The following is a 14,437-nucleotide window of genomic DNA, read 5'->3' as shown; positions in this document are numbered from 1 at the left end:
CGTCCATCTGTACTCTTCGGATGACTTTCTTCTAAAATGATATCCTCATCAGATACTGGCGAAGGTGGGTTCATCTCTGGTGAATGTGGAAACTCCAAGCGACCATCACACGGGTTATTGTAGTATGTGTGATCCTTAACCTGTAGCATTCTAATTTCTTCCTGTAACGTAGCTAACAATTGCGTGTTTGTACGTATGTTGTTAGCATTACTGATGACTTGGATCTTTTGTTGTTGAACAGAAGATTCGGTTACTTCTAAATCCTTTTTTATATTACTGATTTCTTGGCTCAGGTGGTTGTGATTACTCTGGCATTGCTCCGATATTCCTTTTAATTTTTCCTCGAACTGCGAGGTGATATCGCTCATCGTCTGGATAATTAATTGTTTTGTTTCATCCGACTTCTGTTCCATTCGTTTGCTTAATTCCTCGTATTGTTTGTTAGATTCATCAGACTTCTGTTCTATTCGTTTACTTAATTCTTCAGAGTTATGCTTCATCGTCTGCTTTAACTCAGTAGACATCTGTATCAATTGCTGCTGTAATACTAGCAAGATTCGATCTTCTGATGATGTCATTTCTGGTGCTATATTATGTTCACCATTGTCACTATTATGGGATTCCTTTTCCATTGTTTCATTGTCCATTTTTCTTATAATTGTTCTACCACTTCGTAATATGGTCAAATTTGTATTCATTAACTATATGACAAAAAGAAAATTCAACCTTACTCTGCTTCGGGATGTGAATTTGCGGTATTTCCCGGGTGAGGTAAACCAAAATTTTTATAACGACTCACTAAGAGTAGTCGTCAACCTGGTTCGTCGAAATGTGATATACAAATATTGAGTGGTAGTATTTGTTTGCATGTAAAAATTATCTTTAATAATTATATAACATTATTCTCACCTTTTCTATTAGAATGATAACGTCGATGAACGTTGCTAAAATGGTTTATTAGCTGATATACTTTATAATATATTTTCCTTCAAACTGTCAAGCACACAAACTTGCTGACTAGGTATCCATAAACATTTACATAGCAACAACTATCCCATAATAATAATTTTACATATCTTGAAAAACATTCTTCTTTTGTTAATATGAAATTAACATTCTATTAAGTATAGTGCACATGTATGAGCACTTTCTGCCCACGGTACAGGTAATTATTACTCTATCCAGAGTATTTCGTTATACTTGGAACTCCCACTTCTCCAATTTACAAGAAAATATTAGATGGACTTCTTATGCAGTTTGAAAGACACTAATTTTAACACCAAACTTATTCTTTATACATAAAAAGTTTTTGTTTGTTCTACTCTTACGCATGGGCATATCGCCTGGTTATCTTCTTTATAGAAGTTTTATGATAAACTGCAAGTTCTGGAATGCCATGTCTTATACGCATTGCTTATTCCTTACCACCACGGACGCCAACACAGGAGGTCTACCATCGCACATATCTACCAACACTTTTACTACATCTGTACAGTCTTCGCTCTTCTTACATTCAATGCTGCATAGCAGACGCTCACCTGATTCTCCGTTAGACCAGACTCCAGCTCTACCACGTTATGCATATTCACCACTACGTCACCTTGCTATCCATGGACATATCCAGTCCACCGCTCACTATAACCCATGTCGTTGTACATATTGTCACCATCCATTCATCAATTGCACATACTTTCATGAATGAACTCCTTGTTTTCTGACGAGGGCTTCAAGTTTCTAAACCCGCTCTGAGTAGCTCCAGAGCAGAAGATTAACATACTCGTCGCAACTAACATAATATATCCTTGTATTCTGTTACCTGCACTTCATTTTATCATATATATTACATACTGTGCTCAGGTCACCTTCTTCTGCATGCTTAACCAGATCAATGTATTAATAAATAAATAAATCCTGATACTCATCTCCCAATGAAACTACCAATAAATTAATGCTCATGACCCCAGAAAAGAAGTTATCTTTTGCGGCCCACCTATCTTAGGATGGAAATGAAATTGTACTTAAAAAGTCATGGATACGGAATTGTTGCTTTTCTTTTAAACGTATCAAATAGTTAGGAGTAATAAGTTACATTTTGTCACTTTCCAGAAAATATACGTGATTTCTAGAAGCCCATGTTATCATTAACTTATCTGGTGAATCAGAATGTAAAATTAGAACGAATAATAAAATTTTACTCTGGTTCCTTTTCGTAATCTAAATTTGAGCCATCAGGTATTTCAAATTTATACTAGGCTGGCTGATTTTTACTATCAGAAGAAGAAGAAGAAATGTTTAAAATAATATATTTGACAAAATAACATAATTGTCAATGTATAAAGATTTTCAGATGTTTAAATAATGCGATTTTGGATAGCAGTTGACAATAGCAACCAGATATATAGAATATAAATAAATGGAATCAAATAGGAATGAAGTCTGTGTTATTTTAATGGCTCAAATTTATTTATAAAAGAACCAGAACAGCGATATTATTTATCGTTGTAAAATAATATCATACTTCTACAGTGCAACTGAGTATAATTGGAGAAAAGTACACTCACTGTAAAGCAGCCATGTGCAACACCCGGCCTGTGGTCCGGCTTGGGCTCACTGAATCCTTTCATCCGGCCCGCCTGATTAGATGTTTAAAATGTATTTCTTACGTAATATCACAAATTAAATTGAAAAACTTTCTAACCCTGAAATGCATACTGTGAGACATTTCACGCGACTTGGCAGAGATGAGAAAACAACACAGAAATCAATGTTTCTCAATACCCCACAATTATCTCTGATTTTTGTGCTTCGAACCTCGCCAAAAGTAAAAACTAGATTTTTCCTTTTCACCTCTAATAAAATATTTTGGTAACTGTTTTTGGGTTTTTGTGATGTTAGTGAACCAAGAACGAGTTTCTTCATTGAATATGAATATTCAATTCTTGCAAAATTGTTATACATTGTCTCGTACGCCCTCGGCGCCAGTAAGTCTTCTGTGATTGGCCTATGTTCTCTTCCAATTTGTACATCTCTGCTGTAAATCATATAATTTTTAACATTTATACAAAACGATTGTAATACTCGTGATGGGGTTACTAGATGAAATAAAACATGGATATCCCATGTCTAACTGCAAGTTCTTACAGAAGTGTCACCCTGAGATGCTACCTCCAATGTGGTATGGTATTCTTTTTTGTTATACAGTGCACACACACACACACACACACACATATATATATATATATATATATATATATATATATATATATATATATATATATATATATATACAAGAAAGTGTCAAAAAGTTTGTGCAGTCACATAGAAAGTAAAGAACTACGGACCCCTAGGACATGCATTTTGTATTTATTTTTCTGCAGGTAAATCACTGAAAGGCACGGTGCGTCATTAAGTTCATCCATCTTCAGGACAAATCAGCAAAGGAAATCCACATAGAGATGAATGAAGTCTATAGGGATGAAAGCCTATTCTATGAGATGGTATCCAGGTGGAAATGGCAATTCCAAACTAGACACATAGCCACCACGGAAGCCTCAAGATCTGAAGACCATCTTTTACTGATATACTGTATATGTCACCGTGGATACAAACGAGTCACCTACAAGTCATGTGTTTTCATTGGCAGTAGAAGTTGTCATGCTTTGGGAACTGAACCTGCGTCGTTTAGACGATGAGAAAGCTCAAACGGCTTTCTTATCAAAATTCACATCCTAGAAGATACATTCAATGCATGATGCCCAGTGAGTAACTTACGGAAAATTTGGAGGGGTCAGGGCCAGAATTAGTCTCCTTCAAATAATACATCTCGTACAACAAGGTTAACTTTTCTCATGTGAAAGGGGAAACACCAAAATGTTAAAATAATTAAATAAATAAAAGTCCAATTGCGTCTGTAGCTTAATCTAGCATAATTCCCATATCCGACACTTTTTGTGTAGTTCTTTGTGTGGTTTCCCAGTAGTTTGCCTCAATATATATTTGTTTTCTTCTTGAAATACTCTTAATCGTGTACAAACATTCGTCTAAATGGTTCAAGAATTTTTTTAAATTTTGGAATTAAATGTAATTTCCACTTCCGTTAAAGCTGTACAAACTTTTTTGTTGTTAATTTTAACTCTTCGAACAAAACTGTGTTAAAACACATATAAAATAGTAGAATTCGTCAGATTTATTTTTGTTTCGTTTATGTGTGGTACATTACTATTTAAGAGAAAGAAACTCACTTTCAACTAAGAATAATGATGTGTAATGTGAGCAAATTGAAAGTGGAAATAACAAAACATTGGATAAGAGACAAGTCTACTTACATTATTATGTTGCACAGCTACGAATAACAACATAAACTAATTAAAAGGAAATTTCATTTTATAACAAGATTGCAGGAATGAAAATTTCGAAAGTTCAACTGAAAAGAACATAAAAAGGGGATTAGGGAGAAAAGAAGGTAAAAGCTCCAAAAAGGGGGATTTTTTTTGTAAAAGAGTATTTCTATTTAGATCTAGAGGCAACATTTCAATCTTCAGGTTTAAGAAGAAAATTAGTCCAAGAACTAAAATGTTGAGAAATCGAAGAAGAAAATATGTGTAAATGGTAGAGTTTTCATTTAATAATCCTCAAGTTTAAAGATTATATTATACCACTTGCGTGTACAGTGAAGTTTGGAAATAATGTAGGAGATAATGTAGAGTATACAAAAAGTCATTTTGCCATTTTATTTCATCTTATTTGTTATCAAATGGTCTGTTCTTTGTACGGGGAGAATACGTTTCTTTTTGGACAGAAAGGGTTCCAATACTAACACCAATCAACGTAGAAATCCCCAAAACAATGAATTCGATACGAATATCGGTCATTTTCATTTTTTTTTTTTTTTTAACATTTCATCATTTTCCTTAAGATTACTAATGAGAGCTGAACTTTGATTTAAACAGCATCGAAAGTGTCACTGTTCATCTCAATATGGATTCGACACTAATATCGGTCATTTTCGATCATTTTATATGTTTCTGCCTCCTCCCCTCTCCTTCACAAGTTTGAATCATCAAAGTGAAATCATAAAAACCATTCCAGACCCGGATCTTATCTATATTGAAAATTTGATCGAGGTCGGTTGGATGGTTTAAGAGTTATTAAGTCACAAACATAGTTACTTTTATTTTTATATACAGTATGTGTATTGTAATGTCCTACATGGTGTTGTGTATAAACAATTGTACGCGCCAAGTTTACAAACACCACCACGTGGTTTAACAAGAGGATTTCACACACCAGATGGATTTACTGTCACTTGCAAATGACGGGCTTCTGGGCCCTCCCATGGAGCAGACGATAACAACGGAGCAGCAGCGCCACCGAAACACGAGGACCTCTATAAATTGGCTGGACAACGGCAATTCTGTACCAGTTCACTGTTGGCCCTCCTATTGTTTGCTTCGGAACATTAGGAGTAACCTAACCCCAGGCCTCTAGTCTGCTTCAGGACTTCTTTTCTCCTGGCCTAGCCTGCTTTGTCGGGAATCCCAACCTCAGCCGCTTAGCCTGCTTCGGAGCTCTGTGGTTACCTAGCCAACCCACTGCTTGCTTCGGAGCTTTGGGCCCCTAAATCCACTCTGCCTAGCCTGCTTCGGGGCTTTGCAGTGATCCTGTCTGCGACCTTACGGTCAAACACTACCTATAACAAACCTTGTAAATTGGAGAGATTATTTGTATAGTATTTTGTAAAAATACTTTTTATACTGGAAATTTTATAATAAAAGCCGGTAGTGGGAGTCCATTCCGGACACTCTTTTTATTAACTCTCTATCTATAACCTATATGGGACAAAGTTTTACAATATAGATTTGTCTTCATTCCCCCTAAACCTGACAATTCATTAGACACATTGGGTACTTTCTGAGACCTCTCGTTTGCACTAACAGAAAAAAGTGCACACCTGAAAATCCTAAATATAATAATAATAATAATAATAATAATAATAATAATACATTTTGTTTTAGTATATTTATAACAAGTTTTGATACTATATGTACAAATATATAAATTTAATTTTCATTTATTGTCTTTCAATTACAGTATAGCAAAATAACCTATAATATCTTGAAGGTTTTTACTTCTCCTGTTTTGCTCCTTATACAACCTCGAGGTTATGAAGGGCGGTACCTACTATTAATACGACGCGGCTTGAGTAAGGTGCAGTTGACGGGTGCCAATATATCATCATGTAAAATCATCCCTCATTATATGACATCCACTATCATGCTAACTCCCCTGCTACAAAACTGAAGTCACACCACTGTCCTGACTTCTAATTCTATATTTTTCTCTTTCTTTTTTTTTTCTTTCTTTCTTTTCTTTTTCTTTTTCTTTCTTTTTTTTTTGAAAAAGTGAATGTGTCATTTTGGAAAGTTTAATCACATAATACCTATATCACTAATATGTTTATACAATTATGAAGTAAAATATATTTTTTCACGGAATACAGCAGTACTACGGCTTAAAAATCAAAACCTTTGTCACTACTTTCTATTTATTTATTTATTTATTTTTAATGTTGGGATATTATAGTAGGAGTTACGGTGCAAGTATATTAATGAAGATATTAAGTATGAAGTGGAAAAGTTAGTATAAGAATAATTATAAAAGCTTTTAGAATTAAAAAAGCGCATTATATGGGCCTTTTGCACAAATAATTAAGTAGTAAGGACAGATAGTTTGGTCATGTAGTCCAGTCTCTTGAGAACGAGATTGCGTGGTGCATAATGGCCTAAACTGTGAAAAGTTGATCTTACGTGTCCGTCAGTTCAGCCGTCAAGTTCGTGCCTCGGAGTTCACGTTAATAATACTTTCTGAGTTTCATAATCTAGGTGTTGCATAATGACATGAATAAGCTCAAACTAAAATAGCAAAAAAAAAAAGAAAGAAAAAGAAAAAGAAAAGAAAAGAAAGAAAAAGAAAAAGAAAAGAAAAGAAAGAAAGAAAAAAGACTCTACGACTGTTTCGTGTGTTTTGTGTTACCCTTTTATCACATGGAAAAAAAAATAGGTTTATGGATGGTATTTCAATCTTTTATCCCCTAAGATATGCATGACGGAATGAATTTGGAGTTGAACAGTATCAGAAGTGTCACTATTCTTCTCAACGACTCCGAAAACGATGGATTCGACACTAGTATTGGTCATTTTTGCATGTATTATTTTTACATGTAACTATCTTTCCAACCCTCATTTCTTACTCCAATGCAGATGGCGGCTGTTCATCTCAGAACCTCGAAAATTATGGGTTGGACACTGACATAAGAAACGACATATTATGTCGTTCCTTTCAATTATTTTTTACACGTTACCGTCTTCCCACTCCATCCTTCATTCCCATGTCGATTAAGGATGAATTTGGAATTAAACAGCATCGGGAGTGATACTATTTGTCTCAGCGACACCGAAAACTATGAATTGGACACATAGGCTTAGCAACAATTTTTTCATAGGGATTATTTTTACAAATCCTTTCACATAGATGTGTGCCAGTGCTGTGCCGTCAGTCGTAGCTCAGAATAATCGCTAAAATACTCATAGAACAATGTAACAATTGGGGATGAAACTGATGCACAGCAGGGTACTTAACTGCGAAATTATAGTTGAATTTAAATAAAATTCAAATGTTTTAATTTTGAAAGTGACTAGTTGGGAAAAGGTGAGAGAGGGAGATAGGTTATCATTAAGAAGTAAAGGATGAGGACTAGCCTGACATTCCGATTAGACTGGTGTCGTCCTGGTTATCTGGATGATGAATGGTTTTGCCTGGAGGAGCCTGGATATACTGGAGTCAGCCAACAACTGAATCTTAATCCTGCTGGACTGCCAGGGGCGTCGAGTTCTCTGGTCTTGATGCGTTACCAATGATGCTCTCCTACACCTTCATTCCACTAGTCAGATATTGGACTCTATTGAATCCGCGACGATGAACCGACAGAATGGTACTCCCAAGACATGGAGTTGGTTGTTCTCCAATGGAGTGACGTGCCTCTCACGACAATCCTGCACCTTCCTACACCTTGTGGTGAATACCCCTGTTAATGTGTCTTCCGTGGTGTTTGCTTAATCGAAAAACAATGAGTCTGACGTTCAGCGAACTTGGATATGTCAAGCTAGGCGGAAAGGAACGTGGAAAGGTAAGAAGTAAACTAGTCGAGTTTATTTACAATTTCAAAAGTGACAATTAACAAATACAAGCTTATTCAAGCTGTCTGGTAATGTACAATCTTAATAAAAAGTTTTTTATTCATTGAATTTTATAGAGTTCATGATTCTGTCGTGAATAAATGTGATTTAACAAAATAATTGAATTTTTCGAATTAAGTTAAGAGTTTACACAATTATCACATGTTCACATCTAGTACACAGCTACTTCACAGATGTTAATAAAGATAGTTAAAGCCTAACCACTTTCTCACTATACCATTCTCGTGTGCTCATTTTATTGGATTTTAAACGTATTAAGAGTCATATAGAGTGTTGCTATACAATGAACATCTCCTGAGGTGCAATGTTGTTGGTTTGCCGCTAAGTTTATCTTTGTTACTTTCTTTGTCGTATAGTTTTGCTAATTTATCACTGGTTGACCTGTCTTCAAAGTTTGGCAACATTGTTGGCGCTCTTTCTGTTGTTTGTCGTTTTCTCAAATATGAGTTCGGAAGGAAGGTCCACGAATCGTATCAAAATCTTCTGATGTATCACACATGAAGCAAAACAGTTCTCTGATCTTTGAAGAATCCATACTTCACGAGTCGTTGCAGTGACTATAGTAGACTAGAACTGGAATAGATGAAATTTTGCTGAACATCTACTCATATTATTTCATTTTATCTCTCTCTCCCTGCTCAATTTTTCCGCGTGTTCTATATAGCGTTCGCGCAAGTGATTGACTGACTAATATTCAGTATAGAAAGGAAACTCCATATGCTAAATTGTATGCATTTACTTCAACAACAATTTATTCCAAATCTTCACACCAAAAGACGAAACACCAAGCTGCTACACATCTTTTTGTTATTGACGTGTTTATAATAGTCTATAATCTAATCAAAAGAATAAAATGTATCTCTCCACGGTCTTCCCTTTATAGAACTGTTCGAAATGCTTAAATAATGGTAGTCAGTGGGAGAGTCGTCAGGAGAATATGATGGATAAGGAATAGTTTCATTCTGCAGCTTATGGAGAGCTTGAAACGTCCTTAGAGCGACAATTGTGCGTGCATTGTCACGCAATGTGAGAATAACGTGTTTGGAACGTTTCTTAATGCTTGCGGGCAAAATTATGGAGCATTTCATAGGCCTCATGGAGTGATGGTTTCTTCTTGAACGACAAAGAGATGAAAGATAACACTGCTCTACAATGATTTTGCTGTTTGGAAACTATTAAGGTTTTCTTAATGTTTTTGACCTGAGAAATCCAAAAATATAGTTAGTTTTGCTCTATCACGTACAGTTTTCTTAAAATAGAGGGGAGGGGGAGAGGAAAATAACCCTATAAATGTATATTTCGGAAGAAGTACTGATTATAATTACAAATATAAAAATATACTTTCGATGCCATAGCCTTCTGATTATCTTTGAATTTGTAATAATAGACGTGCAGTTACTTATTCTGCTAACTTTGAAAAAATATGTACTGTATCTGGTAGCACTGAATGATATCACAACGCGTTGCACGTTGGGAACGCAATGACAGCGTTGTGTAAGCTGTCATTGCGAGAACTATAATGCAGAGGAATGGAGGCTATTCATTGATTCCAACAAACGATGTTTGAACGGTCTGCTTCTTCATAACAGTACCAACAACCCACTGTATACCCATTATTCATTCTGTACATTTAAAGGAGATTTACGAAAACATGGAAATGATTTAAAAAAAATAAAATAGGAGGATCATCAGTGGTTATTATGTGGCGATCTGAAGGTGATATGTGTGCTTCTTGGACAGCAGTAAGGATACACCAAATATCCATGCCACATTTTGCGAATGGAACAGCAGAGAACGCAATAAACACTGGACTCAAATTGATTGTCAGCGAAAGCCGCAATATAGGAAGTAAAAATTTGAAAAACATCTGCCTCGTAGACCCTTCACAAGTCATATTACCAACTGGCATATTAAACTGCGCCTAATGAAACAATTTGTCAAAGGTCTGAATAAAGATGGGCAGTGCTTCCAGTGTTTAGTGACAAAATTCCCACAACTTTCAAGTGCTAAGTTAAAAGAAGGAACATTCATCGGTTCTCAGATCAGAAAGTCTCAGATCAGTCAGACTTTGAACATTCTATGACAAGTGTTGAAAAGGAAGCATGAAGTGTATTCGGGGACGTGTCATAATTTTCTCGGGAACAACTGAGACGAAAATTACAAGTATATTGTGTCTAATATGCTCCAGAAGTTTAAAAGCTTAGGGTACAAAGTGAATCTTAAGATTTATTTTTTGTATTCACATTTAGACAGCTTTCCTTCTAACTTCGATGATTAAAATGAAGAACATTATGAAAAATTTCACCAGGACATCAAAGCAATTGAATTCCATTATCAGGAACGTTGGAGAACAACAATGTTGGCGGATTACTGTTGGAACGTTGGTACGTTAAGATTCACAAACTACTCACAAAAGGAAGTCTAGTTTTAGGAGCTTCCAAGTGAAAAAAACAGAGACAAAAATTAGGTAAATTGTTTATCAATGACCTTCAGCGACGTAAATACGCTAATTGTCGCCTGGGGCAAAAACGCGCCTTAGCGCCCAACTGACCAACCAAACCAAAACTCTCCCCCAAATATTTGCCAAATTTGGGCCCTCCCAATCCGGCGCAGGGGTACGTTTGCCCCCCTAGTTACGCCACTGATGACCTTAATTATTTAGAATATTGATGTTCAGATTAGTTCTGATGCAAAATAATGTTCCTTTGTTAGAAATATATAGTCATAATGTTACTCTATATTAGCAGCGTTGCTGTGTAAATAGCACAATTTAGGCAATCATGTTTTCCGATTTGTGAAAAAACCTGACCTGATGGGGAAAAACTAATTTCATTTTCGTAATTAACAACCTCAAATTATATAAAATCAGGTATCAAATCAAAAACAGCTTTCGAAAAGTTTCATTTTGTAGAGCAGTGTAATACCACTACAAATCAGCATACCAGTCACATCTTCAAGAGGTTTTGGAAACCACCCTGGACTTTGATAAAGAACCAATCACTAACCTGACTGTTTACGATTCATCATAATAGATCCATTTTTCATCAAAAGTTACAATCCGTTGCAGGAAATATTTCTCATTAATCCTTACACTGAAAACTGCACACTTTCAGACAGCCACTCTTATTAAGTAGTGTCAACTCGAGTGGCATTCAAGAGTTCAATTTTTTCACCTTACCGATTGCAAGGAGCAGTGGTATAGCGTATGTGTAACTTGTATATTGGCACGAACACCTCTCGAGAGTCTACTTCCACGGAGGGTATTATCCGAACATGATATTGGTCGTGCTCATTGGGCTTATTTAACCATGTTGTATTGCCAGAATGAAATTTCAAAAGAAAATAGCGAATTGTGAATTTATTCGTCATTCCTGGTCCAAATGTACTGTAAATATTATTGTAGCTTGCTGTGCAGAATTTAATCATCGCAATTGTGTGTTCTTCGTGGCGCACTTTCATTCGAGCCTATCCAACAATGCACTGCCTCCTGATTGAGCCTGTTTACCGGATGAGTATAGAGTATGTGACGTTAGACGCTTGATCATAATCCGTCTCTGTTGTGTTTCTGTGGTGATTATCGGACCAAATGTCAAAGCGGACATTTTATTTGCACAAACCTAGTACAGTCCAACCTAGTAAAGTCCAAGAAAACAAAACGAACCATAGCATTTGTGTTCTTCCATGACAAAATTTGTTTTCTTTCTATCTTAAATACGTTTTTGGTGCGAGCGGTCGCGGGTTCCATTTCCGGTAGGGCATTCGGTCGAAAAAGTGTAAAAGCCATTTTCAGGCCAGTCACCCTGAATGAGGTTTTCCTCATTCACACCAGGCAAATGCCGGGATGACACCTAACATACAGGTCCCAGACAGCTTTTTTCCTTCCTCAACCCTTACTTCCTTCTCTTTCCTCAGATAGTGTGATCACCTAAGGATGTCATTCCTCATATGTGACGGATTAACATGGCCATATATGCCAAAAGGCTAAAAATCTAAATCCTAATCGATCTTACATACCTAAATTAGTTCAGAAATATCTTCAGTTCATAGTTCAGTTACAAATATCTTCTCGAACATTTAACGTTTCCCTTTAGGTAGATTTCAGATTCTCAATAACACAAACCAATCGACTACAGACGACGACCATATTACTGGAGACTAGCCAAAGAATTTATAACAAAGAAGTCATACGAATTTTGACATTTTATTGCATCTGAAAATAAACCGATTCAATGTGTTTTCGAAATGGAATATCCCAGCAAAAAAAATCCATATTTTTCGGAATTTCATGACCAAAAGCACAATTCTTTTCTGAATTTCTATTTTTCTTACTATCACTTCGTGGACTGCATAAGGCTAGTTTTCGTTTATAGACTACCAAACTATGTTATGGATGAGTATAGGAAGTCTTATATAACAGTTATGTTGATCTGTCGACAGATAACGGAACAAAAACAGTAAAAGATAGGGAAAAACGGTTTCTTGAAGTTGATTCAGCGTCAGGACTTTGCTCCACCTGCTCCGTTAACTATAGGGCTATATTCAAACCAAAAGTAGTAGAAATAGACCATTTCTTTTTCTTTTTTTTCTTTATGTTGATCGTCACAGAGCAGAAACAGTTGTAGATAGAGAGAAACAGTTTTCTTGCAATCGATTGAGCGTTCACTACCTTCACCTTTCTACTAAAGTCTGAAGTGGTAGATATCCACTACAACTTCCGGTTTCATCATTAATGACCATAGAGCAAAAGCAGTGAGACATGTACAGAATAACTTCTGTCTTGATCCTTATCCCTATATTCAAACGGAACTGGTAAAAATGTACTATTTTGGTTTCAAAGCTGATCAGCATAGTAGAGAAGGATAATAAATAAATATGGTTCCCTGCGCTACAAGAATATTTTCGTCTCTCCCTTAACTATCTGTTCAGACCAAAAGTGGGACAAATATATCATTTCCGCTTATTACGTTGATCATCATGGAAAAACGGTAGTAGATAGAGACAAGCTGTTTTCTGCAATCGATTGAGCATTTATTACCCTTTCTTTTTACTAAAGTTGGAAGTGGTAGATATCCACTACAAGTTCCGGTTTCAGAGTTGATCAGAATGCAGCAGCAAAAACAGTGAGAGATAGCGAGAAATGATTTTGCGACATGGATTCAACGTGTAACAAAGAACTTCTATCTTGATCCTTATTTCTATATTCAAACGAAAATTGTGAAAATACTCGATTGTGTTTCAATGCTTATCATCATAGTAAAGAAGGTAATAAATAAATAAATACAGCTCCCATTCTCTGTTTATCCTCTTCTCCTGGGGGTCCTCATCTCCATGTCTCATCCATAAAATGACACACTCCAAACATATGCTTTCACTACTTTTTCCTTAAGTTCTATGCCGATTTTCCTTCTCAGAAGTTTCTGGTTTATTTCAAACGCCTTCATCGCATGAGCTGTTCTTTACTTTACTTCAGAGAAAATTATTGAAGCGTTGTATTATACGTATCATTCAGAGACTTGGGCATTACGGAAGTTAGAGAAGAAATATTTAGAGAACTTCGAAGTGTGGTATTGGAGGAAGATGCTGAAAATAAAATGGACAGAGAGAGAGAGAAACAAGTGAAGATGTTTAAAAAGGATAGGAAAGAAGAGGACGCTTCTAGCTACCATCCTTCGTAGAAAGACGAATTGGATTGGACACATCTCGCGAAGAAATTGCCTTCTTTATACCTCCATAGAAGGAAAAATAGAAGGAAAGCTAAGAATAGGAAGAAGAACAAAGCTGATCGACGAAAAATTAAAAAAAAAATGTTGGTAATTAAAAGAGGAAGCTGAAGATTGAAAAACGTAGAAGAAATATTCCAGGCTCAAACCTAAAATTAAGTTGTAATATTTTCCATGTAAAAGCTTTCCTTTAGTAGACTGAAATCAGATTAAAACTACTCGCTCACCAAAACAATACGTTTATTGTAAGACTGAATAACGTGTAACAGTTTCGCCAACTATCCACTTATGGCTTCATCGGATACTATCTGATAGACATAATCAGATCTATGATAGTGCCCGATGAAGTCATAAATGGCTAGTTGGCGAAACTGTTACACGTTATTAAGTTTTACTGTTTAATATGATATTGTTTTGGTGAGGGAGTAGTTTTAATCGGATTTAAAACTAAAATTAAAATTA

The 14,437-nt window shown here is 35.7% G+C and overlaps 1 protein-coding gene across 10 annotated transcripts in view; it reads left to right on the top strand.

The window, feature by feature from the left end:
* LOC145664324 (uncharacterized) overlaps nucleotides 1-14,437 on the top strand; it is a 1,583,153-nt gene that overhangs the window by 1,414,960 nt on the left and 153,756 nt on the right. The gene's annotated exons all lie outside the window — the stretch shown is intronic.

Source organism: Thermobia domestica, chromosome 11 (assembly GCF_964235325.1).
Source record: "Thermobia domestica chromosome 11, izTheDome1.hap1.1, whole genome shotgun sequence".
Taxonomy (NCBI): domain Eukaryota; kingdom Metazoa; phylum Arthropoda; class Insecta; order Zygentoma; family Lepismatidae; genus Thermobia; species Thermobia domestica.
Note: the sequence above shows the minus strand (reverse complement) of the source record. Positions and strands in the feature narration are given on the sequence as shown.